At 46.2% G+C, this 15,199-nt stretch overlaps 1 long non-coding RNA gene across 1 annotated transcript; it reads right to left on the bottom strand.

Annotated features, from left to right (window-relative positions):
- Positions 1-4,553: 4,553 nt before the first annotated feature.
- On the bottom strand, positions 4,554-15,178 carry LOC118353382 (uncharacterized). The gene is made up of 5 exons (XR_004812202.2): positions 15,086-15,178; positions 10,843-10,955; positions 9,272-9,333; positions 5,235-5,269; positions 4,554-4,736 (listed from the first exon to the last, which is right to left on the bottom strand). It is a non-coding gene; the product is annotated as an uncharacterized LOC118353382 (long non-coding RNA).
- Between the last annotated feature and the right edge of the window lie 21 nt (positions 15,179-15,199).

The raw sequence follows: 15,199 nt of genomic DNA, 5'->3' as shown, positions 1-15,199 counted from the left end.
CCAGGTGGAGCACCTTGGTAATGGAGGGTAAGCAACTCTGTGGTTTGAAAATTGTTTCTGCAAGGTTCTCTGGGTGAAGATGAAAGTGCTGGAAAGGGAGTCTTACAAGGCCTGCCTCCTCTGGAAAAGCAAAGTGGCCAGACTGGGAGGTGGGGGCAGCACGTATGTTGAGATCTTTGATTTAATTCTCATCACAAAGCATTCTTTTTATTTAACATCTTTCAAATATGAAAATGTAATTGTTAGCTAGGCTTACAAATTGGCTGTCCTATTCTAAAGCCTGTAGACTAACTCACTGGAAGCATACGGGCTGGTAATGAGATTAGAGACTCAGCTCTCAGATATCACACAGACTAAAATACATATTCAGGAAGCCGGAGATGGGGTCCCGGAGCGGACCAAAAATATGTTATGCAAATACAGTGTGTCTGTATTAGTCTGGGAAGTAATGAAAAATAGACCGAAAGTCATCCTGAGGCCTTTCTTTTGCTTAAAGAAAAGCTGTGGCAGGTTCAGAATTGCCCCCGTGGGGACGCCTAGGGGACTCTGTGGTTGAGGATCACCCAGGGGTGTGATCCCGGGGTCCTGGGGTCGAGTCCCACATTAGGCTCCCCACATGGAGCCTGCTTCTCTCTCTGCCTCTCTCTGTGTTTCTCATGAATAAATAAATCAAATCTTAAAAAAAAAAAAATGCCCCTGTGAGATGATCCCTCCAGTCCGGGCCCGGCTGGCTCTGCAGAGCATGGGTGGGGGCCTCTGTCTGGGACCTCACGTGCAAATCAGGCCCCGCCTGGCTGCTGATGAGGCCCAGGACCTGCAGCACTAAAGTGAAAAGCAGGGGAAAGAAAGAAATGATTATTTTCTTTCTTTCTTTTTTTTTTAGAAGTGATTATTTTCATCTTTATCCCTCGAGGTTGGGCATGGCTACTCTCAACCCGTTGTTAGAATTCATTGTGTTTTCATATCTCTCCCTTTCAGACACAATGCTCTTAACTGCTACAAATTATTAGCATATCTCATCAAAAATTCTTACAGCAGAAGTATGCCACATGGTGATAACTCTTGTCATCAGAAGAATGAAATGGGAAGTTTGGGACATTGCTATTCAGAAAGTTACGCGTAGCCATAGCTTCTCTCGTTGATGAATTTTTCCCTAGTCCACAGGCTGCCTAATTTCGGGACTAGAAATGTGTACGTGAATGTGATAAAGAGAACACGAGACAATTTGCTAGGACAAATCTAATGTGCTGTTTTAAGTTTCCAAGAGAGGTCCAACATGGGAGCCTCTCAAAATGTAAACTCAATCTGGAAGTGAGCTCATTACCACGGGGAACCTGTGTCTTAAAATGAGTGAGAAAATTGATGCAGAAATAAATGGTCTGATGTCTGGGGCCGGGGGCGGGGGGCGGTGTAGAAAAAAATCCCAATCCTCATTTTCCAGGTAGCAGTCTGTAGAAGGTAAGGATAGCATAGTGACCTACTAAATGCGAAACAGGATCTTTTTTTTTTTTTAACAATCAAACTTTATTTCCTTGTACATAACATTGATTGACAGCAAGATTTCTAAGTAATCATCCCTTTATTTAGTTTAGATAAAGACTTCCAGCTCAGAACTCTGTTAGAAATTAACCATTAGGAACCATGTAAAAGAGATGTAAGGCACGTACCATATAATGACCAAATAGCAGTTTTAATTTTTCTACAGAATTTACTGCAAGTTACCACATAATGAAAACAAAAGCAGGTTACTCTAAATGTGTTGAATTTGTTTAGTAATTTAAATAAAAACATATGACTCCCATTACACAGATAATTCTAAAGCTACTCTGAAAAACAAATCAAGAAATATCTATCGGGAGATGACATACCTATCCTAGCACACCAAAAATTAGGCTGTTCTCTTCACAGAATATATGGAGAATGAGTAACTGACTATCAACACAGTGAATGTTTTAATATTTGGGGGAATATTGGAAACCTATTTGTTAAAAAACAAATTTCTATGGACATTGTTTATCTCGTCCTTGTAGATCCAGATGAGATTAGTTTAGAAAAACAGTCTTCTTCAAGCTAATTCAAAATAAGACTATGTGATTTCTAAGCCTGTTTGTAAGGATTCTTTAGTATCTGATTAGCCCAGAACTGTCCTGGACTGAAGATTTTCTAGACTGATGAAGATTTTCTAGGTGAAACAGCATCCTAAAGGGTTCACGGGGATTGCAGTCAGGGATGAGGCAGGTATGGCTTATGTTATACCACAGATTTCTCCTTGAAAATTAAACTGTGATGGAGTTAAAAACTGATATATGAACTTATCAGACGTACCAGATGATCAGCTTCTGGAATACCAACTTTCCTTTCCCCTAGTCCCCAAGAGCCGCGGAATCATGATCTCTTAGGCTAACAAATGTCAATTTAAAAAAGATAAATGAAAATAAATAAATAAAAATAAAAAATAAAAAAGATAAATGAAAACCCTGGCCACCTGGGGACTTCTCAGGGCCCAGAGGAATCGTTTATCTTTCATAAAGAAGCAGCCAAAACTAGGGAAGGATTCAACACTTGTATTGAGCTTTTTTCACTTGGTTTACCACCTGGCAATAAAAACAAAATCTGTGGAATGAGGGAATGAATGAGTGGTAAAAGGATGGGAATGTGGATGAAGAAGGACTTTCACAGGGAGAGGTGAGGGCTGGGTCAATATATCTTAAGAAATTAAATCGGAGGAGTGAAAAGAATTTTTTAAAAACCTGGTTAATTGGGTAAATCATCATAGGTTTTGAACCTGGATTTATTATAAATAAATAAATCTTATTTATTTATAAACTGAAAAACTGGAAAGCTGAAAAATAAACAAGCAAACAGAAAAACCAAAAAAACCCTTCTCTTAAGATCACTAATAAAGTGACGGAGGCGCTTAGAAGTTTCATTTCCTTAGGAAGTGTGCTTATTCATACCACATCCACATAGAAACAAATCCTTAAGTATTTTCCTGCCATTTTGTTGTTCGACTGAAGAACCCAGGAGACCACCACATACTGGGTCAAGAGGACCCTCCCACTCTTACCTCTTTCCTGCTCACTCCCCCCACTAACAGAATTCAGGATTAGTCCTCTCTTTGATATAAGGGCCCCTGGAAGTGCCTACCATATAGGAGCCAGTTCAGAGTGGAGGTCCAGCTGTTGAGGAATAAACCCCGCAGGTGGGAGGTGTTCGGGCTGCAAGAAGACAGTGCAAGCTTCCTATACTATGGAGTATCTGATTTGGGATAATCTGGGATAATGTGTAAGTATTTTCACCCACCTTATTAAAACGCTTTTAATTCCGTATTTGTATGTGACAGTTAAATGGCCTGAATAATACACTTAGTCCTATTTGCCTTCCTGAAGCCTCTAGCTGGAACAGGGTGTTCCCAGATTCAGAGTCATTTTTCCCTGAACAATCACCCTTATACCTCATGAACCAAAATGAAGGGCCAGAGCAATAAGGAAGTGAAATAATTCAGATATGCTCCATTTCTGCCTAATTTTCTAGTTTAACTACTAATATCATTCTTTTGTTCATTGTGCTGGAAGCCACTTTAGAACCTTCTTGGAATGAAATAAGTTACAATAACTAATTGAACTGCGTGTGTGTGTGGCTGCATTCGAGGAATAATTACATTTTTTCAACATGGGACTTAAAATCATTGGAGTTAACTTGACTCCATTTTCTTTTTTTTTTCTTTTTTTTTAAGATTTTATTTTTCTATTTATTCATGAGAGACACAGAGAGAGAGAGAGAGAGAGAGAGGGAGAGAGAGGCAGAGACACAGGCAGAGAGCGAAGCAGACTCCATGCAGGGAGCCCAAGGTGGGACTCGATCCCAGGACCCCGGGATCATGCCCTGGGCCGAAGGCAGGCGTCAAACCACTGAGCCACTCAGGGATCCCATTGACTCCATTTTCTATCCATTTGAAAAATACTCATGACATGTCAAAATCTGTTTCCCAGAAGCGACCAAAAGCTGCCCAATTAATCACCAAGAGCTCTTATCATTGGATATAAAACTGATATAAAGGCCTCTGAAGACTAGACTGTGCTTACATTTCAGGGGAGGATGTGGTTACGGGTGTGAAATGTGTGGCTCCCCTGGAAGCCCTGGCCGTTTGCCCCAGGCATGCCCACACAGCACCCCCCCGGGGGGCCAGCACGGTCAGGGGGGCTGCCTTCCAGTGACGCCCTCTCAGGGCCATGGTCTGACCAGGGGCCGTGTGGACCTGCCAGGGCAGCTGCTTTTGTACGGAGTCTGTCTCCTGAATGCGGGGCACCAGCAAGCCAGGGAAACACTCACTTACCATCGCTCCGTTATCTGCTGACACTGAACTTGGAGATGTAGGAGTATAATCAGAATCAAAGGAGATGCTGGTCTGCTGCACTTTAAAGTAGGTTATTAACAAAACCCCAAACCTACCGGAGTAGTCTGCGATTGCTTAGTTTCTAAACTATAGCTGTCGCCCAATTTGGTCTTCAGAACTAGCCTTGGTTCTTTGGCATATACGCACACACATGTGCTCTTCTCACTGGGGAGTTTAATGCAAGTGTTATAACAACTTAACATAAATCTAAGTAAGGAGGAAGCAAACATCTCAGTTATTCTTAGCTCCTCTTCAATCATTGGCTTGAATTGGAGGCTTTTTGGGAAGCAGCGCCTTGTCCGGAAGCAGCGCCTTGTCCGTCTCTTTAAAAATGTATCTACTAAAAAAAATTAAAAAATAAAAAATAATAAAAATGTATTTACTTGTTTTTTCAAGTCTCATGACTTCTGCTCTGGGCGAACCGGAGCCAAGTCATTTTGAATGTCTGAGTTAAAGAGCCCTTGGGAAAAGAAACTTCAATTATTTTCCTGTCTGGGTAAGTGTCAGAACAATTCATCATAGCAACTAACACAAATGTACTCACTTCTATAAAAGTCAACTCCTTGAACCAAGACACTGGCATTTGTTCTGTTGCCCTGAGCTTTATTCTGATTTCAGTTCACCGAACCCTTTATGCCTGGGCAGATCTTAAGCCCTATTGCTGAGGTCCTCACAGTCATGAGGTAACGTATAGGAGAAATTTGACAATTAGCTGAAATACTTGGACTGGGCAGACATGTCAGTAATTTGGGCTGCTACTTTCAAGTAGCTAGAGAGGGGCCAGCTAGAGAGAGGGAGAGAAGGGTAAAAGCAGAGGCTTTCATCCATGTGGCCATACCTGCATTGAGCAAATCTCAGGATGAAAATGTGAATCTGCACAAAAGCAGAAAAAGAAAATTAGCAGGTGATTATTTGCTTTACAAAGGAAGATCACCTGAGACGCTCTAAAGTTCTCTTGATTTGCAGGAAGATATCTCCAAACATTATCTTGATGTAAATTTTCCCCCATTTCTTAGACTAACCCTCAAGAAGCTAGAGTCATGGTGTGGAGAAGGCAAAGAAAAATAAACAAGCGTTTCCCACCCCAAAATGATGCTCTTGAGATTCCAAAAGGAAGGGCACAGAGGGGCGGGAGACAAGACATTATGCCCTGGAAGGGGAGGAAAGGAAGAGTCTAAGTCACTTGGGGTGTATGGCAGGGAACATGGTGGCAGGAGCGCTCTTGGCCATGGTGGGGAAGAAAAAAAAATGGGAGTGGAAAGGATCACCTGGCGGGCAGCACAGACTACTGCTTGGAAGCCAAGTCACACCTGCAGATTGTGAGTGATAAGGAGTTGTTCTACACGTCCTCCTGGGCCACGACCCTCACGGACACCTCCACCTCCAGTGCCACTGCCAGTGGTAGGATGCGCATTTCTCCAAACATCTGCTGAGTCTGAGCCCCAGGACTGACTCACATTTCCTCCCTTGAATGACCTGAACCATACAATTCCCCCCAAAATAGAGCAGGTCCTTGGTGCTCAGCCACGCTCTTGGGGACAAACACAAGGCCCTGTATGTGGGTGAGGTTGAGTGGAAAAATATAGACCCTATTATTATTATTTTTAAAAGATTTATTTATTCATTCATTCAGAGAGAGTGAAGAGAGAGGCAGAGACCCAGGCAGAGGGAGAAGCAGGCTCCATGCAGGGAGCCCGACGTGGGACTCCATCCCGGGTCTCCAGGATCACACCCCGGGCTGCAGGCGGCGCTAAACCGCTGCGCCACCGGGGCTGCCCTAGACCCTATTATAAATGCCTGTTCATTCTAATCAAAGTTATGGACACTGAGTCAATCCAATCTTTTCAGAAGCACCTCTACACCATAAGGAGCCTTCCTGACTAGGAGACCTTGCTCACTTCACCTGCACGGCTGATGGCTGATGTGTTAGATTGAAAAGGCTCTAAATGGACAAGATGTTGGGTAGACAGATAGGAGCAGATATCGAATGGAGTAAACTTGACCCAAATCTTTCCCCCAAATTTTCTGAATAAGCCTGAAGTGCCTCAATCTCCTTTTCATTCACTTGTAGCAAAAAATGTTTCTCTGGGACCAATCTGGAATCCCTCTGTCGTTCAACTAAAGCAAGGATGCTTAGGGCAGTATCTTTACCCTCAGCAGCATTAATAATTGTACAACCAACTCACTACAGTGAAATAATAATAATCATTAAAGTTCCCTTTAGCTAGCAGGTGAAATGATTCTATTAAAATTTAGTTGAATACCTAACTTGGGGAACTAGGATATAAAATGCAGTATCCTGGACTTAATTTTTGGGGGGATCTTGTGTCCTATGGTGATGGAGTGTGCAAAAAAACTGGGTGGACTAAGGACTGAGAAGCCTTGAAATATGGCTGTCCCCACACTCTTTGTCACCTCGTGCATAGCTGTAAGTTATACACGAGATGCAGGATTGTTTGATTTTGCTTTTTTTCCTTGACTTTTAACTCATTGAATAGGAACTACTCTGGAACTGGGATGCCTGGGTGGCTCAGCAGTTGAGTGTCTGCCTTTGGCTCAGGGAGTGATCCCGGGGTCCAGGATCGAGCCCCATGTCGGGCTTCCTGCAGGGAGCCTACTTGTCCCTCTACCTGTGTCTCTGTGTCTGTCATGAACAAATAAGTAAATACAATCTTAAAAAAAAAAAAAAAAAGGAACTACTCCTGGACTGATTTTAATGTGCTTGATAAAAATCCTTGCCCACTGATGCTTATACGGAATCTGAACCTTAATATCACTTTGAGAATATCAACAGAAATAAATGGTTTCTCAAGGCAGAAGACAGGACTCCCCACCCCCTTCTTGTTAATTTATGACTTACTTATTTGAAATCACATTTAGATTATCTGGATACTATAAAGGGGTAGAAATAAAATATATATCCTCCCTCTCTAATTTCTTTCTTGTGAAAATTTTCAAGTATTCGAAAAAGTTAAAGGAATAAAATTGTATAATAAAGGACTGCAATCCTTTACTTGGATTCAATAATTATTAACATCTTGCTACATTCACTTCGCCTATCCATCTATTTATTGTGGGGCCAACTGAAAGCTAATTTTTAATATTATGGCATGTTATTACCAAGGACTTTGGCATACAGAGCCTAAAAACAAGGACATTTTTATTACAAAACACCATTATTACACTTGTGAAAATAAACAAAAATTCTGGAATACCATTTAACATCTTGTGCATAATCTTTCCAATGGTCTAAAACTTATTCTGTATGTTCATTATGTAGATTTACTTTGATGTATCAGAGGTGACCTTATCAATACTCGGTTCACTCTGTTGGCAAAAAGCGTGGCTTATGAGACTGTTCTTTTTTTTTTAATGATTTTATTCATTTATTTAAGAGAGAAAGCAGAGAGCACAAATGGGGAGAAGGGGGTAGAGAAGCTGAGGGAGAGGGAGAAGCAGGTTCCCTGCTGAGCAGGCAGCTTGATGTGGGCTCGATCCAAGACCAGGAGATGAAGGCAGACACCTAACCGACTGAGCCACCCGGGTGCCCAGAGACTGCTCTAATACCAAATTCTCATTTGTGGTAAATGTACTCTAAACTCAATTACTTAAAAGCATATTTTATTTGACAATGAAGTCAGTCTAGTGGGATCACCAATAATCTACGTTGGTTATTTGCCTATATGTACAGATATGCAGCAATTACTACACATTGCTCTGAAATTTCCCCAGATCCAAATCACCATGGACCAACTTGAAGGTGGGCAATCCTGGGGTCCTGACTGTTCTTTGTTCAGGCAATAGAGCAGCTTCTGGGCTACATAAATGAAATCTTAAAAGGAAAAAAAAAAAAAAAAAGAACATCTTGCTAATTGTGGAGTGCCTGGGTGGCTCAGTTGGTTAAGCATCTCACTTTGGCTCAGGCCATAATCCTGGGGTCCTGGGATCAAGCTCAGGCTTTGTATTCTGCAGGGAGTCTGATTCTCCCTCTCTCTCTGGCCCTCCCCCAATGCATGCTTGTATGCACTCTCTCTCTCAAATAAATAAATAAATAAATAAATAAATAAATAAATAAAATCTTAAAAAAAAAAGAACTTCTTACTAATTGAAGCTCCCAAAGTTTTCTTTTTTTTTAATTTATTTGTGATAGTCACAGGGAGAGAGAGAGAGAGAATGAGGCAGAGACACAGGCAGAGGGAGAAGCAGGCTCCATGCACCGGGAGCCCGATGTGGGATTCGATCCCAGGTCTCCAGGATCGCGCCCTGGGCCAAAGGCAGGCGCCAAACTGCTGCGCCACCCAGGGATCCCTCCCAAAGTTTTCTTTGTCCTGTAAATTCCTTGCACATTTATTGTCTCTTTGTCTAAAAAAGTACAAAAACTGACTGCGTGGTCATTTCCTTAGGTCTCCATTTTGTTATTGGGCTTCCACACGCATTTATTTTTATTTTTATTTTTTTTAAGATTTTATTTATTTATTCATGAGAGACAGAGAGAGAGAGAGAGAGAGAGGCAGAGACATAAGCAGAGGGAGAAGCAAGCTCCATGCAGGGAGCCCGATGTGGGACTCAATCTAGGGACTCCAGGATCATACCCTGGGCTGAAGGCAGGTGCTCAACCGCTGAGCTACCCAAGGATTCCCCCTCCATGCACATTTAATAAAAGCTTGGGGGAGTGGTTCTTTTGCTAATTTGTCTCATGTAATTTAATTCTTAGTCCAGCTGGAAGACCTCAAAAGATAGAGGGACTTTTTTGCCTTCGCCACTATAGGAATAGGGTTAGGATCCCTCATGGGTAACAAGGATTTGAGAGGGAATAAATGGATTAAAAGGACCGAGTCAGAGAGATTTGATACCTGAGTCAGTCTCAGTACTCACCTGCAGTCCGACCTTCCTTCGTAGCCAGAAACCAGATGCTAGGAGCACAGCAAGCTGAGCATCTGCAGTGACAAAGGAGGAGTGACCGTGTAGACCGTACAGGAATCTGCTTAGATGAATTTGAACTTTTAAATTACCTTCGATTTACTGAAGTTACACCTGATTATCGCATGACATTTGGAAAAACATAAAAGTGCACAGAAGAAAATAAAATCCCATTGTGAACGATTTAGCCTGTCCCTTTTTTTTTTTTTTTTTATTTATTTATGATAGTCACAGAGAGAGAGAGAGAGAGGCAGAAACACAGGCAGAGGGAGAAGCAGGCTCCATGCGCCGGGAGCCCGACGTGGGATTCGATCCCGGGTCTCCAGGATCACGCCCTGGGCCAAAGGCGGGTGCCAAACCACTGCGCCACCCAGGGATCCCAGCCTGTCCCTTTTTAAAAATGGTTCAATGCCTGGGGTTTGATGATAAATTATGAAACTTCCCAGAAGTCTAATTGTTGGAAATCAAGGGATGGCATTTTGGTGGGAAGAACGGTGTTGGCTCTCTGGCTCATTCAGTCATTCCACAGATATTTAGTGAGCATTCATCAGATGCCTGGCTCTGTGTTGGGCATTCGTCATGCAAATATGAATGAGACAGTGACAGCCCCTCCCTGTCCCCGTGGAGATTACATTCTCTCCAGAAAATCATTATGAATGTTTACTTACAATTAGGAATGAATGCAGGCCTTATGAGACTATACAACGTTGTTTCCTGACATTTCCCAGGCTTGCTTGGTCTGGTTTATGCTAGAATTAGCCTTGCTACCCAGAGCATCCTGCAGACCATGAGCGCTGGCATCTCTTGAGAACTTGTCAGAGATGCAGACTCTCAGGCCCATCCAGACCTAATGAATCAGGATCGGCTTTTCAATAAGCTTCCCCAGAATCCAGAGGCACATTAGGGTTTGAGAAAGCCTGGTCTAAAGGGTGGGTGGGAATCAGCAGTCAGCAGTCTAAGGCAGGTGGTGGTGGTGGGGCATGGGGAAGGCCTGTCAGGCCCGTGAGCGGGCGTTGGGTGGAAGCACCCGCAGACAGTGGAGAGAGGCCAATGCGGACGGTCGGAGGCCAGACGAGGCTGGTGGGATGAGCAAGGGAGGCCCTCAGTATGGGGCTAGCCATGGATTGGGACCACTTTAGATCCTGTTGGAGTCTTCAGTTTCCTTATTGGCCAAGGGACAATTATCCTCCCCATGCCCCATGCCCGGGTGCTGTAGGGAGGATCAGAGCAGTTAACATGCTGCACTGTTCACAGCTGTAGGGCCTCTCATTGCTCTTCTTTTCTTTTCTTTCTTTTTTTTTTTTTTAAGATTTTATTTATTTATTCATGAGAGACACACAGAGAAAGGCAGAGACACAGGCAGAGGGAGAAGCAGGCTCCCTGCGGGGACCCCAATGTGAGATTCAATCCCAGGAACTGAGCCAAAGGCAGCCACTCAACTGCTGAGCCACCCAGGCGTCCCTCACTGCTCTTCTTTTAAAGACAAACAGAGAAGAGCTGTGGTCTGCAGATGCTCGCCAAATTACCTTCACGGGTCTGCAACCGGTGAGCTGGAACCCAACAGTAAATCCTGGTGTGGATACGAATAGTTCCTTAAATGCATCCCAAGCACAGGTAATGACGAAAAACGCCTCTTGAGCTGTAATTTTGCAAATTGGTGGAGGCAGAGAGTGGGGAGAGGGGGATACAAATGGCAAAGCCTGTGGGGTTAGGGCTGCCCTGGGGCTGGGACAGCCTCCCCCACTCCCGGCTCGCTTCCCGGCTTTCCGTGGTGCTGCTGGACACAGATGGAATGGGGTACGGGGGCGGGGGGTGGGCACCTGGAGAAGCGGCTTCCAACTTTTGCACAGGCTGTTGACCACGAGGGCTAGGGGGAAAAGACAGAGCTTACAGCAAAGCAAAGCAAAACAAAACAACAAGCCCACACAAAACAACTGCAGGACAGAGAGACAAACATCCCTTCAAAAGCAAAGGCCTGGAATTTCATTTGCTCTTATTAATCGGATTCAAGTATCTGGTTTCCAAGGCTCTTCCTCCACTGCACCTGTGTAACTCTACCCCAGGCTTGGAAGACGGACAGGTGACCCAGAGAGCTTCTCTTTGTTCTCCATTTCACATCCTGTTAGGTAGGTGCAGGCCCCGGCAGCTCCTCAGCTGGATTTGCAGCCCGAGACCGCTCTGCTCCTGTGGATCTGGTCCTGACATTTCTATCCCACAGGCCCTCAGAGGTGTTCACAGCACAGTCTCTGCCATCTGCCACCTTTTGTGTCCTTGCGGCAGGCTCAGGCTTCTCAAAACTTCTTGTTTACGATTCCTAATGCGCAGAAAGGAAAACCCAGGCCAAGAACGTTCAAATGAGACATCGGAGAGTAAATAGCTGGAGTCACTCAGTGTCTGGGCATGACCAGGAGTCAGAAATTCTGCTGCACATTTCAGAGTTGTTGTTTTTTTTATCATCATCATCATCATCATCATCATAATCATCATCAAATATTTAAGTAACAAAAATACTAAGAAGGAAATCTCAGGGCGCCTGGGTGGCTTAGTCAGTGAAGCGTCTGCCTTCAGCTCAGGTCGTGGTCTTGGAGTCCTGGGATGGAGCCTCACATTGGGCTCCCTGCTTAGCTGGGAGCCTGCTTCTCCTCCCTCTACTTCTGCCCCTCCCCTCCCTTGTGCTCTCTCTCTGTCTCAAATAAATAAAACAAAATCTTAAAAAAGAAAAAAAAAAGAAGGAAGTCTCATGAGTGATTATTCCTAGCACCCAGAAGTGAGCACTTGGGGGCACTCTGGCCGTGTACTTCTACCCTCCACAGCGCCCACGTCCCTTTTAAGTTACACAGCGTGCACATTCATGTGATCAGAGACGTATGTAAGAACGTTATAGGTAAATGTTCCTGACACCCTCCCCTCTGGACTCGTTCACCACCCCAAAGGTGCCTTTATGAATTTGGCAGGTACCCTTCCAAATCTAGTATTGTTTTTGTTATACATAACTTTATTACTACACTATACCCATCAGTCATTTTGTTTCTGAGCTCTATCCATACTTTTATAATCGATCCATTTTTGTAGCTTTATAGTATTCCATTGAGTATCATAATTTATTCATCCCACTTTTAATGAACATTGAAGTTCTCTCCAATTTCTTATTATGGCAAAACATTGCAACGATAAGTGTCTTGATACCTTTGTCTTGGTGCCTAGGATTGAATCCTAGGGATTGTTGGGTGACAAGTGATCCACATTTTCATTTTTTAAAAAAAGGTTTTATTTATTTATTCATGAGAGACACACAGAAAGAAGCAGAGACACAGGCAGAGGGAGAAGCAGGCTCCCCGCAAGGAGGCTGATATGGGACTGGAACCCGGAACCCCGGGATCACGCCCTGAGCCAAAGGTAGACACTCAACTGCTGAGCATGGAGCCACCCAGGCGTCCCCACATTTTCAAATTTAACGACTACTGCCAAACTGCCTTCCAAAGAGCCTGCTCCAACTGATGCACCCAACAGCAGCATATGAGGGTACCTGCCTCTCCATAATCTTGCAAACACTCCTGTTGTCAGACTTGTCCAAGTATAATTTTCAAAAGCCTGATTCTCAAATGTTTCTACAAATATGGCAGGCACATGTGTCCGAAATTTTTTCCTCCTCGTTAACTAAGGAGAAAATTTGTAAGATGAAAAAGCTGATTCAAAGACCATTTGGGGTAACAGGTTTATGTAGTCCTTGCAATATGTTAAAATAAGACTGCTAGACTAGATATAAAAATGGTTAATGTCCTACAGGGCACTAAAATGATAACCCGAGAAGTTATCTCTTTTCTGGGGCAAAAATTATTTGCATTTCTATCAAGCACAGATCTACACGTTAATCTATATCCTTACAGGGTCTTAGGCCTTCATTAATACTAAATAGCAACATCAAGCAATGGTATATCCTCCTAGAAAATGAAGTAATCCTTGGGCTTTAAAACAATGCCCAATAACTTTGAAAGGACATGCATTGCGATGGTAACCATCCTTTTTGCCTTCTTCCCAGATTTGGGATAACTTTTAACTGATTTTTAGAAATCTGTATCGATGCAATGGATTAAAAAATAGCAATTCATTGTGTTTTAGTCTGAATTTCTGTAATCATTAGTGGCTTTGGGGCAGGTGTTACTTTTAGTTTTCTCTGGTTCTGGGTCTCTTCAAAGAAACATGACTGATAGGAAAATACTTTCTTCTCTTTAGTGACCAGGAATGCCTGGCACAGACTGAGGGGCAGCTTCACAAAGTTAGGTCTCCTTGGCAACAGGGGACCGAAGATCTGATTGTTTCTAGGAAAGATTTAACGGAAAGCATAAAAGCACCTTAATTCTGGCCTTTAAAGTACTAGGGATGGCTGTTCAGCTCAGTGGTGAGAGAGAAAAGGGGGTGTGTCCTGGGAGGGTGGCTGAGGGGGAGGCCTCAATGGGGCTTTGTTGGGGAAGGTGGAGGGCAGCCCCGCTGGCTCCTTCAGGTCAGGCACCCCCGGGGCCTGTGCTGAGTCCTGCCCTGGCCTATCCATCACACCACACTTACTGGTCCGGCTTCCCACCCGGCAGGCCCAACGGTGGACCACTCCTTGTCCCGTCTACACCCAGGACACGGAGGCAAAGCTAAGCCTAGATGGTGAACCCTCTGGAACAGTCTGAATACAGCCCGTTGGTGCTGATGGGGGGCCTGGGGTGCGGGCCGGATGGAGTCAAGTGAGCAGCAACCTGCCCTCAACCTCTGAGGTTTCTGTGCCCTCCCTGGGCTCTCGGTGCTTTCCAGAACTCTGCAAAGCCTGGAGGGCCCGGGCCTGGCTCTCCCACCCTGCCCAGGGCCATGTGAGGTCACCTGAGTCACTTCTGGAACTAACTTCCAATCTCAAACTATCGCTCGAAATCATCTTCCACTTAGGAACAGCCTGAGGATTAGGAGGCTGTGAATCACGGCTGCTGCAATCCCGGTTTTCAACGTGGGCAGCTTCCCCGGTTCACTTCCCAAATCCCAGACTCTCAAAGGGCTAGAAGCTTCCGGGTGGTGGTGTTGGGGGGGGGGGGGGGCTCCTTCCGAGGAGGCTGCTTTCCCCACCACCGGTTCGTCCCACGTCTTAGCAGTGGGGGGATCCCCCTGTTTTGGGGGGAGGGACCGCTTGGCTGGCCCGCCAAGGTGCTAAGGGGCGCGCGTTCCCGGGCTGTCCGGCCCGCCGCGTCCCGGTCGGTCTGCAGCGCGCGTCCCCGCTGTGGCACGGCTGGAATGCGCGGGGGGACGCGGGGCGGGAGGGGGAGCGCGGGGGTCCAGGGTCCGGCTGGGGGGGCCCCGGACCCCCGGCCCTGGCACCCCGGATCCCGGACCCCCGCCCCTGGCACCCCGGCCCCCGGACTCCTGGGCCCCGGACCCCCGCCCCCTGGTCCCCCGCCCCTGGTCCCCGGCCCCGAGCCCGGACCCCGCCCCCGGATCCCAACCTCGGACCCCGGATCCCCGCCCCCCGGCCCCCCGGATTCCGGCCCCCGGACCCCCGGACCCCTGGACCCCAGCTCCCGCCCCTGGCCCCCCCGGCCCCCCGGATCCCCGCCCTCGGACCCCCGGACCCCGGCCCCAAGCCCAGCCCCCGCCCCCGGCCCCCCGGAGTCCCGGAGCCCCGCCCTCGGACCCCGGCCCCCGACCCCCCGACCCCCCGACCCCCCGGCCCGGGCGCGGAGACCAGGGCGAGGCCGACAGCCCCGGCCCCGGGTCCCCCCGCCCCGCCCCCGCCCGCACCTCCAGTCCGCGGGGACGCGCCGCCGGGCCAGGGCTGCCGGGGATCGGGACGCCGGAGGGAGCAGCGTGTGCTCGGGGCCCGGCCCGCCCGCCCGCGTCCCCAGCGCCTCGTCC

The sequence above is a fragment of the Canis lupus genome, chromosome 35, assembly GCF_003254725.2.
Source record: "Canis lupus dingo isolate Sandy chromosome 35, ASM325472v2, whole genome shotgun sequence".
Lineage (NCBI taxonomy): Eukaryota > Metazoa > Chordata > Mammalia > Carnivora > Canidae > Canis > Canis lupus.
Note: the sequence above shows the minus strand (reverse complement) of the source record. Positions and strands in the feature narration are given on the sequence as shown.